Below are 11,229 nucleotides of genomic sequence, written 5' to 3'. Positions count from 1 at the left end.
TTACGTTGCGTGATGCAATCGTGTACAATGTAACTGATGTCAGAGAACACATTCTGAAATAATCACGTCCATCATTTTAGCACGTAGTGCACGTTCTAGATCAGTACGACGCAGGTACCGTAGCGGCTGATAAATTTCAGCAGCCACCAATTTGTTGGGTTGCGTCGTCCCCAGCCGACCGGCCCATTAGGAAACAACAACGCGCGCGCGCCACGCCGCGTAAACAGTTCTCCACAAAGGCGAACAGAATTAAGTATGCCCTCAATTCTGTTCACGGCACAAACGACAGGACTGCCCATCCAGACAAGCACTGTGTTATGCTTGTGGCAAGAAAGATCACATACAATCCGTACGTTTGCAACGGAACAAGCATAAGAAATCTTCTCAGTCATAAAAATCTAGTCACAAGGCCCATGTAATCAATGCAGTGTATTCAAAGCCTGCAACAGGCATTAGCAAAACTAGCAAGCAAGCAGTTTCTTCAGTGCTACGCTAGTCCAACAAACGTTTTGTTCATTTGCATCTTAATGGAAAACGTGTGAAATTTCAGTTGAAGATGGGCGCCTTTGTTACATTGCTGAGTCGTAAAGCATATGAACTGTTAGACTCCCCACGCGTGTCTAAAACTAGCACGCACCTGACGGCTTATAATGGACAAGACATTCCAGTTCTCGGCAAATCTACTTTCCCTGCCACCTCGCATACGTGAACTTTAATTTTTACTGTACTACAATCATGGGATTTATAAAGGCACATTTGCATGCCGAGCGTGAGTTTCCGCGGAAACGCGAAATATTAATTAAATAAATAATCAGTGACTAATAAATAAAGCCTATGGCACACAACTGCAGCGCTGTGTCGCTGATAAAGACAAAAGAATAATTACGTTACTCTTATGTTTGATTAAGAGAAGAGAGAGCTCAGGTAGAAGTGGTGCGAGAAGCACGTATTTTATTTTATTGTCTGGCACACCGCCATATTTTCATGTTATAGAAGAATACTGCGAGTTGCAACCACACTAGGCACTCGATTCTGTAATGAATTTATATTTATAAAAGTAAGTAGGATTATGAACTGTAGGCTATTTCATTGAATATATCTGATTTAACTAACTGTGTAACTTTTTTATGTTTAGTAGACAATCACCTCTGTACGACGTATTGGCATGGCTGGCAAATCATTGTAATATTGAGATTAGATCATGAGTCCGTACCTACCGCAGCAGTCTTTGGAAACGATTTAATTACGAAGTCCGATTATTTCAGTTTTCTTTCACGGTCAACTACGAGTTACATTGCCTTTTCCAAATAGCCATTGTCAAGCGTCTGATACCGAATAATTAAACGTCCACGTTCCAGATAAGCAAATACCAATTACAACCAATCATCATACATACAGAATAATTAATCATTAATATTTTATTCCATTTTATTTTTATTTATTTTATAGATTGTACGAACATATTTGGGCTTGATTCGTTTGGCTTTCACATTCAGGACAATGTGTCATCAGTGTCTGCATTCAATGCCGATGACAGTGTAGCTAGCTTGCTGAAAGAATTCCAGGAACTCTTTTTCTGAAGGTTTAGGCAAAGCTAACGATTTTGTTGCACATATTATATTTTAACCGGGTCCTAGACCACAACCCCACGACGACCACCGCAGTCCACTTCATCCCTCCGCCGCCCCACACCGAACCAGTGTTTCAGGATTATCGTGCGGTTCGGCCCCCGGTGGACCTCCAAGGAAACGTCTCTCACCAGACGAGAGTAACACCTATGTTTGCGTGGTAGAGTAATGGTGGTGTACGCGTACGTGGAGAACTTGTTTGCGCAGCAATCGCCGACATAGTGTAACTGAGGCGGAATAAGGGGAACCAACCCGCATTCGCTGAGACAGATGGAAAACCGCCTAAAAACCATCCACAGACTGGACGGTTCACCGAACCTCGACACAAATCCGAGGGGCGGATTCGTGCCGGCGACCAGGCGCTCCTTCCTGCCCAGAATTGTTGCACATATTACTATGAAAGTCAATGCTCAGCCGAAATTTTGTGGGGCCGGAACTGTTCGCATTGCATTACAGGACAAAGTGGCAGCTGAACTTAAAGAATTTCAAGATAACAGAGCTACTGCGCCCATACAAGCTAGTCAGTGGGCAAGTCCACTGGTTTTGCTCCTGAATCCTTCAGGTCGCATTCGCCTCTGTGTTGACTTTAAATCTACAGTCAACCCGCAAACAGTGATTAATAGTTATCCATTGCCACGCCCAGAGGATCTCAAGAACAAATTACGCGCTGAACGATACTTTTCAAAAATTGATTTGCGCGACGCATATGTATACAAATTACCACTAGATGAAGAATCTCAAACCGTGTGTTGTGAACACTCATTTCACTCATTTGGGCTTGTTTAAATACTTGCATTTGCCTTTTGGCAGTGCTTACGCACCTGCCATTAAAAAAAAAGTTTATGGGACTTAACTCCTGTCATCAGTCCCTAAGCTTACACACTACTTAAGCTAAATTATCCTAACGACAAACACACACACCCATGCCCGAGGGAGGACTCGAACCTCTGCCGGGACCAGCCGCACAGTTTGTGACTGCAGCGCCCCAGACCGCTCGGCTAATCCCGCACGGCTGCCATTTTCCAATGGTGTTTGGAACAGCTGACTACTCAAGTACCAAACTGTTCAAACTATTTGGACGGTATTGTCTTACCAGGTCGTACACCTCAAGAACACAATGCAAATTTGCGTGCATATCGGCATTGCGATGGCGAAGTCAAATGCGGAATACATCCATCATATCCAGAAATAGAAACCGTAATATGACGACGTTCAGCATGTTGAGACTCCATACACAAACTAGCGAATGAAGGGGCTATATTCTGACCCGTTAGCAATGTAAAATGCTTGTTTATTATTAAAAATTAGTCACATGTCACTGCTGGCTCATTATTTATTTGTATTACGCGTGCTATCTCTCTGTATAGTTCACTTTATGTTTAGATTTGTTACGAAATTAGTTCCGTAATGAGTCGTTGCAACAAAATTCTGAAGTAATTTGAAACAGAAATGTTATTATTTACGTCATTAGCTATGCATTAGACTATCAGTATCGAAAATCAACCCCTGAATGAGTTACATGCAGTATTTCTGTCGTGTTTACAATGTGCCATTCTGTAAATAATTATCACGCACTAAATTGTCGATATAGCTGAAATATGCTGACGTTTGAAAGTTAGTATGTGTTTAGAGTAGAAGTCGATACGTTGTAACATTCAACATACTACTAAGCGACTGTTCAGGAACCAAGAAACAATTGCCGCTTGCAGGTTGTCTGTCTAATGGCTTTCAGGGTCTATAAAATTTTACTTTCAATATTTCTGGTAATTATTGGTCGAATTTAAAATTTTTAAATGCTATCGTAATTAATGCACTCGTTCAGAGGTATACGCTTATTATAAAAGTTTGACACAATAAGAGATGTACTACAGTTAGAAACCTTGTGGTTGTCGTGAGGCAACGTCATTGGCGGCGCTCAAATAGTGGTACTTTATTCATCCAGAGCATTTATCGACTTACAACGAACTGTACGCATACATTCAAATCTTCACGAAACTTTTTCTCTCACAAAATCATGAAAGGAGAAAAGTTTATCTCTTGCTACATTTTCGCTGTTCCTGCAGTAAAACTTCGGTGTCAGGCGTGAAATTGTAACTTATTACTCCTCTAGTAGGGATCCTATTCGCAACACACTTTGCAGGCAGTATCCAAGCATACCACTGGACGTATCTGCACAATTATTTCACTGTACGAAGACATAGTTCAGAAGATGTGGCATCATAAACATTGAGATGCGTGAAAGAATAGCTTATTCTTCAAATAGAGCCCAAATTACCCAAGCAACACTCATTACGACAGTATTTTCCGACTTCCAACGAACTTTAACGATAATTTGAAACGTTTTCCAAGTTTTTTCCCGCTTGCATGCTTAACCTTTGAGGGCCGAGCCAACAGTGTCTGCCTGAAACCAACATATTATTATGATTATTTGTGAAGTATCAGTGCTTTTAGCAAGAGACTACTGATGCTGTCGCAAGACAAGAGACTTCTAGTGGTACACTAAGGTACTTCCACGGATGTAGTGCATTGTAGCTGTCAGTTATAGGATTCAAAGCTACGTGATCGTAGGAGGCTGTGACTTGCATTTTTTTATAGTGTCCATACCGAGGATATCACTAGCAGCCAAGGTAAGTGTATCAGATTGTAAGGTAAATCTGAGTTTGTCATACTGCTTTTATGAGTATTATCGAAGCAAATCACTGGGACAGTATGCACCTGTGATACAAAACTGAATGAATTTTAGGCCCATTTTTGTTTGTTATTTAGGAGTACCCTTTGTTTACGCATTATAAGTTCACGGAAGTTTTAAGATGTGGAATTTTGTCTACGAAAAATGTGAATCAGCTTTCAAATACATGAAATGATGGGAGGTTGATTACTGTACATCGCAGTGGATCCAAAGTGAAACCACGCCCTTAAAACAACTGATTGTTTACTTTTTGACAATTTCTCCTTGTCGTGAAGTTACGTTCCGTCTATGCAACTAATTGAAGGCAATTTGTTTATTGCCATACGCGTTTCGCTTCTTTTATTTGGAAGCATCATCAGTGGCCTGTAATACGTTTCCTTTTATACAAACAATAATCGTATTACGTGGTAGATGTAATGTGCTGCTATATTACATTTCGTTGTGTTCTTCTTTTGTTTTTAGGTTAGAATCAACTATTGTAGCACAAATTCCGTAATGTGAACTTATCGTTCGGTGTTAGGATTTCCACTGCTGTTATGTGTGTGGTCCTGGAGATGTACTCGTTAGTTTCCATACTCCAGCTGGCCGATTTTTGCCGTTTTTTCACCCACAAGTGTCACATTGCATATATCACTTGCGCTTTCCATTTTGTGATCAACATATGTGTTGTCGGTGTGTAGTGTTGCCAACTATTGTTGTGTGTTTGTCTGTGTTATGTTTGTGTTGTGGTTTGGTATTTTTCATTTGTTCTGTGTGTGTGTGTGTGTGTGTGTGTGTGTGTGTGTATTTTGCTGTGTGTAAATGTGGTTTTTTATTATCAATAATAAATATGAGTTTATATGTGTGTGTGGGGGGGGGGAGTGGGGGAGAGAAGGGAGGGGGGAAGAAGATTCATTAATTATTTATCCTGATTACATTTTGGTGTGCTATTTTTTTTATGGCTAGCACGATCAGAGAGTTATTGCTTAAGTGGATTTTTCCATTGAGTACCTTCTTTTCCATTGCAATGGTTTTTTTGTATGTGAAAGTTTTCTTGCTATGTCACGAGCCTTTTGTTGTCATTATTCACTCTGATAACTGTCTTGTCACATAGAAACTAACGAATACATCTCGAGAACCACACACATGAGTTAACAGCGCTGGAAATCGTAAGTAACACCGAACGATAAGTTCACATTACGGTATTTTGTGATATTTGGTTCTAACCTGCCACTTGGGATTAGCCGAGCGATCTGGGCCGCTGCAGTCATGGACTGTGCGGCTGGTACCGGCGGAGGTTCGAGTCCTCCCTCGGGCATGGGTGTGTGTGTTTGTTCTTAGGATAATTTAGGTTAAGTAGTGTGTAAGCTTAGGGACTGATGACCATAGCAGTTAAGTCCCATAAGATTTCACATAAATTTGAACATTTGGTTCTAACCTAAAAAACAAGAGAAAAACACGACGAAATGTAATATAGCAGCATATTATATCAACCACATAATACGTTTATTGTATGCATAAAAGGAAACATGTATTTCAGGACACTGATGAGGCTTCCCAAATAAAAGAAGCGAAATGCGTATGGCAATAAACAAACTACTTAGTTGCATAGACGGTTCATACCTCAACGAATGTAGAGCAACTAAGGGAAAGACGAAAAAAATGACGATTTATTCTTGTATTCGTTGCTAACTGTTATAATAAAGGTTAACTATGTGAAAAATTTTAAAAGAATAGAATTTTTTCATATCGTTCGGACTATAAGGGCTATGGTCAAATATCTGACACATTAAATTTGTAATGTAATCAGAGGCTTAAATCTATTTTATACGTTACAGTTCGATTTCTTAAAGAACTGTCTGTTATAATATTAAATTTTTTAGTTCCAATAACACATGTATTTGTGTTTATATTTTTCATCACAAAATATAACTGAAGGTGGTCATTTGGGGCCAAAATCGATAGTAAATTAATGAACGTTTGCTATCAGCGCTGGAACTAAAGAGAACGGGACTGATGACCTCAGATGTTAAGTCCCATAGTGCTCAGAGCCATTTGAATTTGAACTAAAGAGAACAGTCTGGTGAGGCCACATCATTCCCGTAAGTGCTGTTCGCCAAGAATCCCTTACACCCACACGAGGTAAAGTCATTTGCCGTGAGTCGACACTCCGCAAGGTGTTCTTCCACTGCCACGCACACGAATGAAGTCGTTTGCACCAGTATACGCGGCGTCTCGCTAGCGTTGTCGCAAGCAGTAGGTTTCTGGGACGCTACGCGGCCATGAACACACACACACACACACACACACACACACACACACACACACACACACACACACACACACACACACACACACTTGTGTGCCACTAACCTGTGTGCAGGAGCTGCTGCGGAAGTCTTCTAGATTTGCTGACAAGGATGTCTCACTATTGGTTCCAATAGTACAGAGGTCGGTATCTCTTAAATGGTGAAGTCCAAGACAGAGATGATGGGGTTAAGTGTTGGCCCGACGTTTCCACATCGCCAGCAGTCGGCTGGGTCACGTACGACTACTGCCAAAATTCTCAGCTATCATCATCATCGCTGCGCGGGGTTAGCCGAGCGGTCTCAGGCGCTGCAGTCACGGACTCTGCGGCTGGTCCCGGTGGAGGTTCGAGTCCTCCCTCGGGCATGGGTGTGTGTGTTCGTCCTTAGGAAAATATTGTTTAAGTAGTGTGTAAGCTTAGGGACTGATGACCTTAGCAGTTAAGTCCCATAAGATTTCACACACATTTGAACATTTTTTCCATCATCATCTTCACTTTCCGGGTTTATGAGTGATGTCCAACCCGTTTTCGTGGGACAGCGTTATGCATGTCATCTCTTCTTGGTTCTTCGAAGGCTATTTTTCCCACGTAGTACATATTTCCTGGCTTTTGCTACTCGCCTCTTCTGTTTTCCACATAGTCCTTCCCTCTTTGATTCTGCGCAGAACCTCCTCAATCTTTACCTTATCAGTCCACCTAATTTTCAACATTCGCCTGTAGCACCACATCTCAAATGCTTCGGTTCTCCTCTGTTCCGGTTTTTCCACAGTGCATGTTTCACTACCATACAACGCAGTGCTCCAAACGTACATAGAATTTTCTTGGCCAGGAATGCGCTTTTTGCCAGTGCTAGACCGCTTTTGATGTTCTCCTTGCTCCGTCCGCCATTGGTTATTTTGCTGCTTAGGTAGCAGAATTCCATTCAGCTGATCATATAATTTTTCACTCAGCAACGTCATCAGCGAATCGTATCACTGATATCCTTTCACCTTGTATTTTAATTCCACTCCTGAACCTTTCTTTTATTTTCATCATTGCTTCCTCGATGTACGGATTGAACAGTAGGGGTGAAAGACTACATCCCTCTCTTACCCCCATTTTAATCCGAGCTCTTCGTTCTTGATCGTTCACTCTTATTGGCTCTTGTACATATTGTGTACAGCCCGTCTCTCCCTATAGCTTACTCCTATTTTTCTCAGCATTTCGAATATCTTGCACCGTTTTACACTTTCGAGCGCTTTTTCAGGATAGACAAATCCTAGGAATGTGTCTTGATTTTTCTTTAGTCTTGCTTTCATTACCAACCACAACGTCAGAATTGCCTCTCGGGTGCCTTTACCTTTCCTAAAGCCAAAATGATCTTCATCTAACACATCTTCAATTTCTTTTGTATTCTTCTGTATATTATTATTGTCAGCAAGGTGGATGCATGAACTGTTAAGCTCATTGTGCGATAATTCTCTCGCCAGCTCTTGCAATCTTCCGAATTGCGTGGATGATATTTTTCTGAGAGTCAGATGGTGTGTGGCTAGACTGGTACATTCTACACACCAACGAGAATAGTCGTTTTGTTGCCACTTTCTCCAAAGATTTTACAAATTCTGATGGAATATTATCTATCCCTTCTGCCTTTTTTCAAGTCCTAAAAATATCTCTGAAATTCTGATTCTGATACTGGTTTCCTTGTCTCTTCTAAAACTAATCCTGTTTCTTCTTCTGTCACATCAGATCAGACAAATCTCCCGCCTCATAGAGGCCTTCAATGTACTCTTTCCACCTATCCGCTCTCTCCTCTGCATTTAACAGTGGGGCTACCGTTGTACTCCCAATATTACCACCCTTGCTTTTAATTTCACCGAAGGTTGTTTGGAGTTTCCTATACGCTGAGTCAGTCCTTCCGTCAATCATTTCTTTTTCGAATTCTTCATGCAGCCATTTCGTCTTAGCTTCCCTGCGCTTCCTATTTATTTGATTCCTCAGCAACTTGTATATCCGTATTCCTGTATTTCTCTGAACATTTCTGTACTTCCTTCTTTCATCGATCAACTGCAGTATTTCTTCTGTTCCCCACGCTTTCTTCGCAGTTACCTTCTTTGCACCTGTGTTTTTCTTTCCTAATCCTGTGATTGGAACTTGTTGTTGTTGTTGTTGTGGTCTTCAGTCCTGAGACTGGTTTGATGCAGCTCTCCATGCTACTCTATCCTGTGCAAGCTTCTTCATCTCCCAGTACTTACTGCAACCTGCATCCTTCTGAATCTGCTTAGTGTATTCATCTCTTGGTCTCCCTCTACGATTTTTACCCTCCACGCTGCCCTCCAGTGCTAATTTTGTGATCCCTTGATGCCTCAGAACATGTGCTACCAACTGATCCCTTCTTCTAGTCAAGTTGTGCCACAAACTCCTCGTCTCCCCAATTCTGTTCAATATCTCCTAATTAGTTATGTGATCTACCCATCTAATCTTCAGCATTCTTCTGTAGCACCACATTTCGAAAGCTTCTATTCTCTTCTTGTCACAGTTTTCTTTCTCCTGATAACGACGTGCTCTTGAGTAGTCTCCGCCCGGAGATCCGAATGGGGGACTATTTTACCTCCGGAATATTTTATCCAAGAGGACGCCATCATCATTTAATCATACAGTAAAGCTGCATGCCCTCGGGAAAAAAAATGGTTCAAATGGCTCTGAGCACTATGGGACTTAACTGCTGTGGTCATCAGTCCCCTAGAACTTAGAACTACTTAATCCTAACCAACCTAAGGACATCACACACATCCATGCCCGAGGCAGGATTCGAACCTGCGACTGTAGCGGTTGCGCGGTTCGAGACTGTAGCGCCTAGAACCGCTCGGCCACTCCTGCCGGCTGCCCTCGGGAAAAATTACGGCTGTAGTTTCCCCTTGCTTTCAGCCGTTCGCAGTACCACCACAGCAAGGCTGTTTTGGTTAGTGTTACAAGGCCAGATCAGTCAATCATCCAGACTGTTGCCCCTGTAACTACTGAAACGGCTGCTGCCCCTCTTCAGGAACCACACGTTTATCTGGCCTCTCAACAGATACCCCTCCGTTGTGGTTGCACCTACGGTACGGCCATCTGTATCACTGAGGAACTTATCAAATCATTTAATAGAATTGCGAGCCTTAGCCACCTCATCAGTTATTCTACAGTCTCCCTTCAACAACAACAAACTCACAACCTGATCACTACAACTGCCCTGGAACTACGACGTCTATAGAAAATGTCAGGTTATGTTAGGTTAGCAACTGGTGAGCACAATGGAAACTCGGTGAGTTTACGGTACCTTTTATGCATCGTCATACCTGTACATGTAATACTTTGGAGAACATAGAACGTCGAAAAACGAATGAATCGTTTATAGTAGGTCTGTATTATATTCATTTGTTTTAAGTCTTCTCTGGTCCCGACATACAGTGTCGTCTGAATACAAGTGCGCTCATACCTTAAAATGTCATATTTTGAGTTGGCACGCACCAGGTAGAACTGCGGCATTTCGTAGCGACTTCAACGTGCACGGCAGCTGCAAACGTCGTGCTCTATATGTGGGTGTGGCTGCTTCTAAATTCCGAGTAATGCAAGGGTGCAGAAACACTTTAATTAAGTGTAATTGTACTATGTAATTTAAAGAAAGGCGCAGTTAAACCAACCACAAGGTGTCGTGGTGCGCACTTCCCTATCGACAAACAGTTGCGCTCAAGTTAGCATCTTCAAATCACAAATACCATTACATCGGCCTTAGTGACTAACAGAAAAAGGTATAACTTAATGATATATGACGGTAGTATCTGTTCCCGAAAGAACAGTTACCGTCGATGACCATGCAGCTTTGCTCGAAATGAAATGATAATTAAATAGACACCCTAGCTGCAAGCAGGCGTTGATAAACTTCATTGGGGACATGTTGAAAATGTGTGCCCCGACCGGGACTCGAACCCGGGATCTCCTGCTTACATGGCAGACGCTCTATCCATCTGAGCCACCGAGGGCACAGAGGATAGTGCGTCTGCAGGGACTTATCTCCTGCACGCTCCCCGTGAGATCCACATTCCCAACATGTCCACAACACTACATTCGTAGTGCGCCTAATAGATGTTTGCCCATCATACTCATTACTCTATTAGGCGCACTACGAATGTAGTGTTGTGGACATGTTGGGAATGTGGATCTCACCGGGAGCGTGCAAGGGATAAGTCCCTGCAGACGCACTATCCTCTGTGCCCTCGGTGGCTCAGATGCATAGAGCGTCTGCCATGTAAGCAGGAGATCCCGGGTTCGAGTCCCGGTCGGGGCACACATTTTCAACATGTCCCCAATGAAGTTTATCAACGCCTGCTTGCAGCTAGGGTGTCTATTTAATTATCATTTCATTTATAACTTAATGTCTTCACGTGTAAATGACAGATACTGCAAGTTATATCAGTCTGCAAAACTTAAGGACGAAAGGAACTATCTCAAGATCTGTCACTTCCAACTAGCATAGCACCATGAAACTTTGAAGTATGTAGAAAGTACTACTACAGTAAGTGAAAGACAATCATTAAACTGTAGCCGTCGCGACTGATGAGGTTTCCCTGGACATTACAAAAGACGCAACATGGTTATTAATAGAG

General features: G+C 42.2%; 1 non-coding gene across 1 annotated transcript; it reads right to left on the bottom strand.

The window, feature by feature from the left end:
- Positions 1 to 10,531: 10,531 nt before the first annotated feature.
- On the bottom strand, positions 10,532 to 10,606 carry Trnat-ugu (transfer RNA threonine (anticodon UGU)). The gene has a single exon. It is a non-coding gene; the product is annotated as a tRNA-Thr (tRNA).
- Between the last annotated feature and the right edge of the window lie 623 nt (positions 10,607 to 11,229).

Source organism: Schistocerca nitens, chromosome 10, assembly GCF_023898315.1.
Source record: "Schistocerca nitens isolate TAMUIC-IGC-003100 chromosome 10, iqSchNite1.1, whole genome shotgun sequence".
In the NCBI taxonomy this organism is placed as follows: domain Eukaryota; kingdom Metazoa; phylum Arthropoda; class Insecta; order Orthoptera; family Acrididae; genus Schistocerca; species Schistocerca nitens.
This window is presented reverse-complemented; position numbering and strand designations above follow the sequence as displayed.